The following is a 12,731-nucleotide window of genomic DNA, read 5'->3' on the forward strand; positions in this document are numbered from 1 at the left end:
TTTTTGGCAAACTCCAAGCAGGCTGTCGTGTGCTTTTTACTGAGAAGTGTCTTCTGTCTGGCCACTCTACCATACAGGCCTGATTGGTGGAGTGCTGCAGAGATGGTTGTTTTTCTGAAACGTTCTCTCTACACAGAGAAACGCTGGAGCTCTGTCAACTAAAGACCCGTCTCCCCAGCTCGCTCAGTTTGGCCGGGTGGCCAGCTCTACGAAGAGTCCTGGTGGTTCCAAACTTCTTCCATTTACAGACGATGGAGGCCACTGTGCTCATTGGGACCTTCAGTGCTGCAGAAATGTTTCTGTACAATCCTGTCTTGGAGGTCTACAGACAATTCCTTGAACTTCATGGTTTGGTTTGTGCTCTAACATGTGCTGTTAACTGTGGGACCTTATATAGACAGGTGTGTGCCTTTCCAATTCCAGTAAACTGAATTTACCACAGGTAGACTCCAAGTTGTAGAAAAATCTCAACGATGATCAGTGGAAACCGTATTCACCGGAGCTCAATTTTGAGTGTAATGATGAAGGCTGTGACCTCTTTCACACTGGGTCGTTTTGGAGGCACTATTGCCCTAAAAATAGCACCAGCAAACCGACCTGAAAAAGACGCTGCTGTGTCTCCGGTGTGAAAGCCCCGAGGCTTTCACACTGGAGTTGTGCGCTGGCAGGATGGTAAAAAAAAAAAAAGTCCTGCTAGCAGCATCTTTGGAGCGGTGTGTATACCACTCCTGCCCATTGAAATCAATGGGGTACCGCCGGCAAAGAGCCTCTGCAGAGGCACTTTGCGTTTTTTTTTTTTTGAACCCTTTCTCGGCCGCTAGCGGGGGTAAAACCACCCCGCTAACGGCCGCATAGTGCCGCAATTCTGACGGTAAAGCGCCGCTAAAAATAGTGGCGCTTTACAGCTGACGCACCCACTACCTCAGTGTGACAGGGGCCTTATGTACATGTGATTTGATAAATTTGCAAATATTTCAAACTATTTTTTTTTACGTCATTATGGAGTATGGTTTGTAGAATTTTGAGGAAAATAATGAATTTAATCAATTTTGGAATAAGGCTGTAACAGAACGAAATAAGTAAGCTTTTAGTGGACTGTCAATCAAAACTCGTGTTGTTATAAAATTAAAGTGTATGCTGTGATCATAAAACTCCATCTTGGTCCTACTGACAGTTCTTCTTTTCTTGCATTTAACATGAAAAGCTGACCATAGATGAGTCAGATTCCTCCCCCCACCCACCCCTTCAACCAGCTGACAGGAAACTGTCAGCAGAAATACCTGATGTGGATTTTAAAGCAGTAGTAAACCACAAAAATACATGTTTCCCCTGCAATTTAAGAGTACTATGTGCTAGTATGCATTGCATACTAGCACATTTTGAAAGACCTTTCAACAGAAGCCCTCCAGTGGTGCACTGTCATAGCTGACAGGGCTTCCATCTTCACCCGGTTTTCCTTCCTGTTTCATGGGCTCCGGACATTTTAAATGGCTGACCAGTGATGCTGTGTGTGTGTGTGTCAGGAGTCGTCATGGCTGAGACACAACGGTCTCAATGGGCGGCACGCCATCCACAGAGCGCAGTACGTATGCGCCGGTGATGTCATCAACTGCTTCTAAAGGTACCGCAAATATTTCCTAAACAGTGCACGTTTAGGAGATATTTACTGTATGGGCAGGGAAGCCTGCTGACAGCTGAAGAGTCATCGGTTGTTGAGGGTGTAGAGGCCAGCTTCCCAGCTCGCTCCTTCACAGCCAGCTATTCTTCACATAAAATTCAAATCAGTCGTTAATTTTTTGACTCGTACAAATTCGATTCGTTCTGAAAATTTGGAATTTGTTAGAAAATTAATAAGTGGAACAAATTTCAGTGACACTAAATTAGTAACATAACCAATCTATCCGGAATTAAACAAATTTTTTCCGTTCTGCACATGTCTACAAGAGGACGAGAATGATGAGGTTCCAGTAAAAATCCACCCTTTCCGGGCCGAAAAAAGGAGGAATGCAAACCTATTCCTCGCCTACCCATGAGCAACATCTACAGAAGTGAAGGAAAAAAGCTAAAAAGTTAAAGCACATTTTTATAGTATAGTTAGAAGGGGTTAGAACATCTCCCATCCCACTGAAGACAACACCCCACATATGGAAAGGCTTCTTTGCAGTAAAAGCTGTGAAAATGTGGTATAGACTCCCTCCAGAGCTTGTTCGGGCCAGCTCAGTAGATTGCTTTAAAAAAAAAAAAAAGGCCTGGAATCTTTCCTAAATGTACACATTATAACTGGGTACTGATATTTATGGATAAAGTTGATCCAGGTAAAATCCAATTGCCTCTTGGGGGGTCAGGAAGGAGGTTTGTTTTTCTCCCCCCCCCCCCCCCCGGTGCTTTGCTGGGGTTTTTCACCTTGCTCTGGATCAACTGTGGGTGAAGGATTGTGTATATGGGATTTTTATTTTTTTAAGGGGAACTAGTTGAACTTTGTCTTTTTTTTTTTCAACCTAACTATTTATAGTATGGCTGGCACTGGAGCAGAAGTGACATAACATCCCCATCAGGGATCACATAAAGAAAATTAAGCCTGACAGCACATTTTTAAACTTACCCTCATGCTTTCCAAAACCTAAAATAAAATGACTGATGTTAGACTTTTATTGTGCCCAGCTTTTTTATAGAGCATATATAATATACTAGTTACAAAAAAGGCCATTTAATGTTAAAATATATTTTATTTGGCATCATATCTAAATACTGAAGGCAAGGTTCTACAAATCTGAAGATGTAAACAGTGTATCAACATTTACTGGAATTGGGTTCTCTATATGGCTAGGTTCACACTTCTAGCATGTAAACCTGTTCCAGCACCGACAACCACCCATAGCCAAAATGTGCTGCTCCTTTTTTTTTTTTTTTTTTTTTTTTTTTTTTTTATGCAGGCAGGCAGGCATACAGGGCTGCCATTCATTTTCATGGCACCCCTATGCATCTGAAAATGCAGCACCGTTTCAGTTGATGGAAAATTACATGATACAAAAGCACCACGTCATTTCTCTTCTCTTACATTTCAAAAAAGGCGTAGGAACCTTTTTTCCTGCATGGAATGCAGGCACAGCAGCCTATTAAAATGAATGGGCTGTTGTGCCTCGCAACACTCGGCTCGCACAGCCACTTCAGTGTAAGCCTAGCCTAAATCATTTCCAGGGCCTTGATTTTATGATAACTGTTTAGGCAGTGAAATTGGAGACAACAAATTTGATTCCTATAGACATGTTACCACAGAATCTGATTCTAAGGTTACTTTCACACTGGTGGCACTTTACAGGTGCTATAGCACTAAAAATGGCACCTCTCCTCTCACTCCAGTGTGAAAGCCTGGAGCAGTGCGCTGGCAGGACACTCAAAGTCCTGCAAGCAGCATCTGGGGCGCTGTAGGGCAGCAGCGCTTTGGATGCTTTTAACCCTTTTTTGGCTGTTGGGTGGTAAACACCCCACTAGCAGCCAAAAAAAAACGATGGTAAAGTGTCACTAAAAATAGCGGCACTTTAACACCGACGCCTGCCCCAGTGTGAAAATGCCATGAAGCATATCCTAAGAACCCTCAGATTAGGATTTATGTACAAAAGAGTCTAAAGTAAAGTATCCCCATAGCAACACTCCTTTCCCTGGCATAAAAGAGTCTGTTGGTCATGTGCAACACATGTTTATATGAGGTTGCATTGTGTGCATCAAATCCTTTTGCAAACTCAGCCATTAACTTGTAAGAGCAGCATCACTGTCTTGCATAGCCTGTGCAAAGAAAAGAGCTGTGTGAGGGACCCAGAAGACCTACTCTCTACAGGCCCTCTGCAGAAAAATGTATGGGGAGGGAAGGGGGTATGAAACCATTCACTCTGCAGAAGAAAATGGTCTCTGGGCAGGAATTTCTAAGTACATTAGCTTCATGCTGTATCTGTGATGCTACTACTTATAAGAGGTTAGTAACAACCTTTCCTCCATCTGCCTCTTAGTTGTGTGACAATTAGGCAAGAGAAGATCTTTACAACATGCATGACACACAGGCAATATCTAAAGCCTCATACACACGGTACGATTGTTAGACAACCGAGTGTCTGATTTTTGCCAAAAGGGTGTGTGCCAGGATCTTGTCTTGCATACTAACATTACACAAATTGTTGTGCCACAAACATACTGACGTACTACGAGGAATTTCTGCTCTTGAGTGCCACCTTTTGGGCCCCTTCTGCTAATTTTGTATCTGGTGAGCATTGATTCCAAGTATGCGCGTTTGTACTTTTGTGTACTGACCGTTCAAAAATCTGACATGAAGCTGTCTTTTGACAAAAAATGACTAGCCTGTCATCCAACATTTTGTTGGCCGAAAATTGGAAAACAATTGTTGAAAGGAGCGTACTAATGGTAAGAACTTTGAACAACAGTCTGTCAAACGACAAGCTCTTTCTGATTTTCGTACCGTGTGTACAAGGCTTAACATCTCAAATGTGCCAGGGAGAACCTTTCCTCTACAATAGCCCTCTGTCATAGTGGAAGATTGTAGGGAGACTGACATGTAAACCTCATACAGGTCTTAAAGCTGAACTCCAGCTAGGATCTTTATTGCATACTTATATAGGTTGTCACAATGTGTAGCATATCTGAGGGGGCATTGGGGAAATTGTACTGTACAGCACTACTACAGTGGATAGCTGTGATCTTCTGGGTTCTATGCCATTCTCTGATTGAACAAGGTGAAGATCTTTGAGGTCACTGTTCATCCTTTCCACCTTGCTCAAAGAAATTGTTATATGCATGGTGGCAGTGCCAAGCAAGCAAACTGCCGTGGTCAGAGGGGTAGCCACTTGGCACAAGGCCTGAAAGAAAAACTGTAGTAGCACTGACTACCACAGGGATTTCCAGTATGACATATGCATACTTACGCTGGGCCAATGTAACTATGCAATAAAGATCATACCTGGAGTTTAGTTTTCATGCAAATAAGACCCAACACTTTTGTACACCTGTCTCATTTGATTAGCACATCTACACCTAAATTAAAATGGTCTGCATATGCAGTAAAAGTGACTATATTGTGTATATTTGCACATGTCAAGTACAAAAAAAGGAACGGTAAGAGCTGCCTCTACACAGTAAAAACAGCCAATGTTCTCATATTACAAAGGCAAGCATTCTAGTCCCCATGCTTGTAGCTATAAGTCTGAAAGTTTGAGTTGTCATTCCCCTCTGTAGGTAGCAGGGTTGTTGTCAGTCTCATGCACGTGGTGGAAATCTCTTCTGGCCATCCCAAATGAATACAGTTACATTCTCCACAGAACTGCAAAAAAGTATCATCATATTATTAAAATTATATGATTATATTGCAAATTCAACTACATGTATTGCAACAGTGATTTAATTTTAGTTTTTCTTGTCAGTGATAAAGGGAAGAGCTTTATAGCCCTCCCCATTGTCAAGACCTGCATTTGAACCTGGGACCTCTGCTTTGTCTGGCAGTAACTCTTGAGGCACCTGAGATGTTGGATAGCTCCCTTCTGATCCAACAATCTTGCCTTGTACCTTGTTTTTTTGTGAACCTTGAACTCTGCTTCTCCCATGAACTTCCCGATTTAAACCATGTCTCTGATCTTGCGGTTTGCCAAATTATTGTGCTCTCTCCAGCCAATATATCGCTCTTGTCACTCCTGCTGCCTTCTGTATCTCTGCCGCTTGTTACAGACCTCAATTACACCTCTGCTTGATCCTAACCCCTTAATCGCTTGTTACTGGCCTTTGGCTTATCCCTACCTGCTACTGGAGCCTGATTTGTTCACCTTCTGGTTGGGTGATCCTGAGGACTGCTTTAGGGACAATTAAAGGGCAAATCTCGACCTTGTCTGTTTTTTTTTTTCAGAGACCGATTGCATCTCAGTCGTTAGTGCGAACCTTTGTTAAAGGGGTGACGTGCTTGATGCCACCAGTTAAGCCTCCCTTATGTCCCTGGGATCTGAATCTGGTTCTATCAGTTCTGCAGAAGCAACCTTTTGAATCTATTAGGCATATTCCTTTGATCCTGTTGACAAGGAAATTGGTCTTTCCGATTGCTATGACCTTGGCAAGAAGTGTGTCAGAATTGGCCGCCCTTTCTTGCAAGTAACTATTTTTGGTTTTACATCAGGACAGAGTGGTCATGCACCCCCGTCCGGATTTTTTGCCTAAAGTGGTTTTCAATTTTCATTTGAATCGGGATATAATTTTACCCTCCTTTTTTCCAAATCCTAGGACCATGGAGGAGAAGTCGCAACCCATCGCTTGACCTTGTGCGGGCCATCAGAATCTATTTAAGGATGTCAGCCTTGTTTTGGAAGACTGATTCCTTTTTTGTCCTGCCAGATGGCCCTAGAAAAGGGCAGGCAGTGACAAGTTCAACTATTTCTAGATGGATTCGCTAAGTTATTATCCAGGCATATGAGTTGAGACGCAAGGTTCCGCCTTGTGATCTAAAAGCACATTCCACCTGAGGGGTTAGTGTGTCTTGGGCAGTGCGTCATCAGGTGTCTATGGCTCAGGTTTGCAGAGCGGCCGCTTGGTCTTCAGTCCATACATTCACTAGGTTCTACCAGGTGGATGTTAGATCTCAAAAAGAGGCTGTATTTGGCCACAGCGTACTGCAAGCAGCATTGTAGGTCCTTTGTCCAGACATTGGCTTAGGAATACTGTGTTTCCCCCCTCAGGGGAATTGCTTTAAGACATCCCAGATAGTCATTACTATGGTGTTCTCTGTCCTGTGATGTATAATAAAGAAAAATGGATTTTTAATAGCTTCCCTGTAAAATCCTTTTCTAGGAGTCCATCACGGGACACAGAGGTCCCTCCCCTCTTTTCTGGGATCTTCATTGCTTGCTACAAAAACTGAGGTAGTTCCCGTATGGGAGGGGTTATATGGGAGGAACTTTCTTACTATTGGTTGCTAGTGTCCAATCACTTAACGGTAGCGTATAACCCAGATAGACATTACTATGGTGCGCTGTGTCCCCTGATGTACTCCAAGAAAAGGATTTTACAGGTAAGCTGTATTAAAAATCAATTTTTACTCTCACCTTAGTGTTAACTCACTAATTATCCCCCGGTGAAAGTAACAGTCACATTGATGATTCACTATATTCATTAAGTACATTCACCTGCACGTTCAGTCCTTCAAGCAACATTCACCAACATCTATTCCTCTTGAAACATGGCGGAGGTTACCAGGACATCACGTGCTGCTTGTTGAGGTTACTTTCACACTGGGGGTGTGGGGGGGGGGGGGGGGGGCGTTAGCAGTAAACAACGCTAGTTTTAACTATGCTTTACCGCTGTTATAGTGGCGCTTTTAACCCCCGCTAAGTCTGTCCCCAGTTTTGTCCCTGGATTTGACTTCAACAGGAGCTGGGGCAATTTTCAAAGACAGTCAGTGCAGAATAGAAAAAATAAAAATAAAATCTGAATTACACACCCCTGTTCCAACTAGCTTAGGGGAGTGTATTTTTTACATTATCTATGTCCCTTTCTGATGATGATGTGCTGGTCAGAGCGGATGGACTATTTCTTCAGTTCAGCTCCGCTCACATGTTCTTCTGCCTTGGCTCAAATCCCGGTCAGCCGCCTGCCTGCTTATCTCCTTGCCTTCCACGGCAGAGTAATTTTCCTCCACCCAGTAGTAGCGGGGGGGGCCCAGAGAGTGAGACCTGAGAGGCTTTGAGCCCAGCGAAGGCGGGACCGGGCAGAGAGAGGCAGCTGAGCTCAGCTGACGATGTCCAGCAGCAAGAATAGAGGAAAAGCAGATCCAATTGTGGGGCTGCCAGTGCCTTCAAGGCTTCAACACAGGTGTGCTTTGGGGGTGTCTGTGAATAGACTACATTGCACTGTGCCTGTCTCCCTGGCATAATGGATGGTATCAGAACTCACAGGCAGCAGGCACTTCTTGGTCAGAAGTTAACAAAATCAGCACCCAGCAGCCATGTTATGTGACACACTGTGACAGAGCCAGCCAGAGCCATGATAGAGTGCCTGCTGTCTGTGAGTTATCATAATGCTGATGATCTTAACCAGTTTCCGATCGCCTAATAGCAGATTTACTGCTACAGAGTCGCCGCGCTGCGCAGGATCACTTGTATACGTGATCCTGCATTTCTGGGTATCAAAGCCAATCCACGGATCCGGCGGACTCGCCTAGCGATCTGCCTATGTAAACAAGGCAGTTCGCCATTCTGTCAGTATGGAAGACATTGATCCTGTGTTCCTGCAAAGCAGGCACAGGGATCTATGTCTTCCCTTAGTAAAAGCACCTCCCCCACAGTGAGAAAACACTTGTTAGGCACACATTTAACCCATTGATTGCCCTAGATGTTATGCCCTTCCCAGCCAGTGTCATTAGTACAGGGACAGTACATATTTTTGCACTGATCTCTGTATTAGTGTCACTGGTTCCCACAAAGTGTCAAATGTGTCACTAATGCTGCATACACACGAGCGGAATGTCAGACAGAAAAAGTATTTTCATTGGATATTCCGATCGTGTGTATGCCTCATCAGACTTTTTTTTTTTAAATTCTGATGGACCTAGAAATAGAACATGTTTTAAATATTTCCAACAGAACCAATTCCTATCGGGAAAACCGCTTGTCTGTATGCTGTTCCAACAGACCAAAAACGATGCATGCTCTGAAGAAAGTACGAGGGGGAGGCTATTGGCTACTGGCTGTTGAACTTCCTTTTTCCAGTCCCATCGTATGTGTTGTATGTCACCGCGTTCTAGACGGTCGGACTTTGGTGTGATCGTGTGTAGGCAAGACAGTTTCAGCGGAATTCCGTCGGAAAAACCTTCAGAGTTTATTCCGATGGAAAAACTGGTCGTGCGTACATAGCATTAGTGTCCTATTTGTCCACTGCAATATCGCAGTCCTGCTATGAGTCACTGATTGCTGTCATTACTAGTAAAAAAGAAATATGTCCCTGGATTTCAGTTTAAAAATCTGGTCACCTTACACTGGGGAGGCACAAGAGGCACGTTTACAGGTGCTATTTTTAGAGCTAAAATGCCTGAAAAGCACCCCAGTGTGAAAGGGGTGTTAATGCTGTGTATGCACATGTCTAAGCTGCCGGATGGGGCAGTGATGTGAATTATTATGTACAGTTATCCCTACAAATATGAAAGCTGAAGTTTTAATCTGCTTATTTTTCTCCCTCCCTGGTCCCTCCCTCCTCATTAACAGGCTCATTATATTTTCATGTACTGAACTAAAATCAATTATTTTTTTATAGTTTGGATTGGAATATCTGTCAGGCTTTTATTGCTGTCTGTGGCCCCCGTAATGCAGATTTAACCTCCCTATTTGTCTTCTTTACCGTTATGAAGTGGAAAGAAAAATCCAGTTCAGAACCCACACTGCCAAGGTGACCCAGAAAACCTGGACCGTGTGACACCTCCCCCCCCCCCCCCCATATGAAAACATGCAAGGTGGTAAATAGCACCCCTCAATACCTCACTTTTCATGTCACAGGACACAGAGCAAGCTTGGGACGGAGGCCCACATGAGTGTTCCCATAGCAAGAGGCATGGGGGGGGGGAAGAGTCAGGAGTGCCAGCGGTGGGACCCAAGATAAGAAGGATCAGGACAACTCTGTGCACAGAGCAGGTAAGTATACCAGGTTTGTTATAAAAAAAAAAGAAAGAAAGGTTTACAATCACTTTTCTACATATTTGTGTATCACCCTCTTGTGTGTGCTAGAAGTAGTGTAGGATGTGTTATGCCGCGTATACACGACCAGACTTTTTGTCAGAATAAACTCTGATGGTCTTTCAGACGGAGTTCCGCTGAAACGGACTTGCCTACACACGATCACACCAAAGTCCGTTCCTTTAGAACGCAATGACGTGCGAAGGGACTAAAAAAAGGAAGTTCAATAGCCAGTAGCCAATAGCTGCCCTTAAGTCATTTTGGTCCATCGGAATAGCATACAGACAAACGGTTTTCCCAATAGGAATTGATTCTGTTGGACAGATTTAAAACATGTTCTATTAAAGGTCCGTCAGAATTTTTGAAAAAGAGTCAGATGAAGCCCACACACGATTGGAATATCTGATGAAATTATTCTGTCGGACCTTTTCTGCCGGAAAGTCCGGTTGTGTGTACGCGGCATTAGAGTTTGGAGTAGGTACATTTTAGTGAGCTATGGAATTTGGATCAGGGTTGAGTGTATTTTAGGGCAGTCGGGTAGAAGATGGTGATACAGTGTTGAGGAGGCTGCCGGTGGCCCTCAGGGGTGCCCCCTAGTCTGGGGGGGATGTCCTGCCTTGGGCCAGGGCTTGGGTTCTGGAAGGATCCTGCCACAACACATGGGAGGAACCTCTTCCAAGAGGCATGAGAGCAAGAGAGGACAGTGAGTAGATTAGTACTGTTGCGGACTAACAAGGGAGGGAGACTGCCACATGTAGCCAGTCTCCCTGAAGACAGCATTTTACTTAGAGGAGGGCCGGTTTAAAAAAAAAATAATTAAAAGTCAGCAGCTGCAAACACTGTAGCTGCTGACTTAATAAACACACTTACCTGTCCTGGGCGCCCGCGATGTCGCCCGCCCTAGGCTGACCGGTCCCTCGGGTCCCGGCGCCGCTATTTCAACTAAGGGAAACAGGCCGCACGGAGGAGAGAAGAAAGAAGATCTCCGCGGAGGAGGAAGAGGCAGATTAGGATGATGTGCCTAGCAACAGGCATTTCGGGTCAGTTAACCACTTAACGACCGCCACATGCCATTGTACGTCATCACAATGGCATGTACAGGCACAAGCACGTACATGTACGTGCTTGCCTTCCAGCGGGTGGGGGGTCCGATCGGACCCCCTCCCGCTGGATGCGGCGGTCCGTTTCGCTTCAGGAGCGATCCGGTATGAGGGGATGGCCGTTGGTTTCTGGCCATCCCCTCTCGATCGCTCCTGGCGAATGAGAAGCTTCCTCCCACTGTGTATTGTATACACAGACAGGGAGGAAGTGATGTCATTCTCCTCGGGGCGGTCTTTTTGACCGGACTACGAGGAGAAGACTAAAAGTAAGTGCACCAAACACTACACTGACACTAACTAACACACAGGCACACAACCCCCCCCCCCCGATCCCCCCCCCAGTCAGTGTCACTGATTGCAGTGATCATTTATTTACTGATCACTGCATTCAGTGTCAGTTGTAAAAGTAAAAAGTGTCAGGGCAGTTAGTGTTAGGTCCAGGGTAGCCCCCTACCACCCCCCAATAAAGATTTAACCCCCTGATTGCCCTTAGAGTTAACCCTTTCACCCCTTTTGCCAGTGTCACTAAGCGATAATTTTTCTGATCGCTGCATTAGTGTCGCTAGTGCCGCTAAGTAGCTAGTTATTTTTTTAGGTTCACCGCCAGGTTTTTATAGCGCTAGGTACCCCGATATACTACCCAATAATGGTTTTAACCCCCTGATTGCCCCTAATTAACCCTTTCACCCCCTTTTGCCAGTGTCACTAAGCGATCATTTTCCTGATCGCTGCATTAGTGTCGCTAGGTAGCTAGTTATTTTTTTAGGTTCACCGCCAGGTTTTTTTAGCACTAGGTACCCCGATATACTACCCAATAACGGTTTTAACCCCCTGATTGCCCCTAGTTAACCCTTTCAACCCCTTTTGCCAGTGTCACTAAGCGATCATTTTTCTGATCGCTGCATTAGTGTAGCTAGTTATTTTTTTAGGTTCACCGCCAGGTTTTTATAGCGCTAGGTACCCCGATATACTACCCAATAAGGGTTTTAACCCCCTGATTGCCCCTAGTTAACCCTTTCACCCCCTTTTGCCAGTGTCACTGATCGATCATTTTTCTGATCGCTGCATTAGTGTCGCTAGGTAGCTAGTTATTATTTTTTTAGGTTCACCGCCAGGTTTTTATAGCGCTAGGTACCCCGATATACTACCCAATAATGGTTTTAACCCCCTGATTGCCCCTAGTTAACCCTTTCACCAGCGATCACCGTATAAGTGTCACTGGTGACGCTGGTTAGCCAGTTAGTTATTTAGGTTCCCTGTCAGGTTTTTATATAGCGCCAGGGACCCCCATATACTACCTAATAAAAATTTGAACCCCCTGATTGCCCCTAGTTAACCGTTTCACCAGTGATCACCGTATAAGTGTTACGGGTGACTCTGGTTAGTTCGTTTGCTTTTTATAGCATCAGGGCACCCACCATTTATTACCCAATAAAGGTTTAACCCCCTGATCACCCGGCGGGTGATATCAATTAGGTTTTAGGGTCAGGGTCTGAGTCGCCCCAGGCAGCGCTAGGCTAGTGCCAGTACCGCTAACACCCACGTGCAAAGCATACACCTCCCGTAGTGGTATAGAATCTGAACAGATCAATATCTGATCTGATCAGATCTATACTAGCCTCCCCAGCAGTTTAGGGTTCCAAAAAACGCATTGTTAGCGGGATCAGCCCAGATACCTGCTAGCACCTGCGTTTTGCCCCTCCGCCCAGCCCATCCAAGTGCAGTATCGATCGATCGATCACTGTCACTTACAAAACACTAAACACATAACTGCAGCGTTCGCAGAGTCAGGCCTGATCCCTGCGATCGCTAACAGTTTTTTTTGGTAGCGTTTTATATTTAAATCCGGAAGGCAGTGCTTGGTTTTCGGGGTCCCGTACGTGGCTAGGCTCCCAAAAAGTCCCCCACATGTGGTATCCCCGTA

This window comes from Lithobates pipiens, unplaced genomic scaffold, assembly GCF_037356315.1.
Source record: "Lithobates pipiens isolate NorthernLeopardFrog02 unplaced genomic scaffold, aLitPip1_a1.2 Scaffold_13, whole genome shotgun sequence".
NCBI classification, from domain to species: domain Eukaryota; kingdom Metazoa; phylum Chordata; class Amphibia; order Anura; family Ranidae; genus Lithobates; species Lithobates pipiens.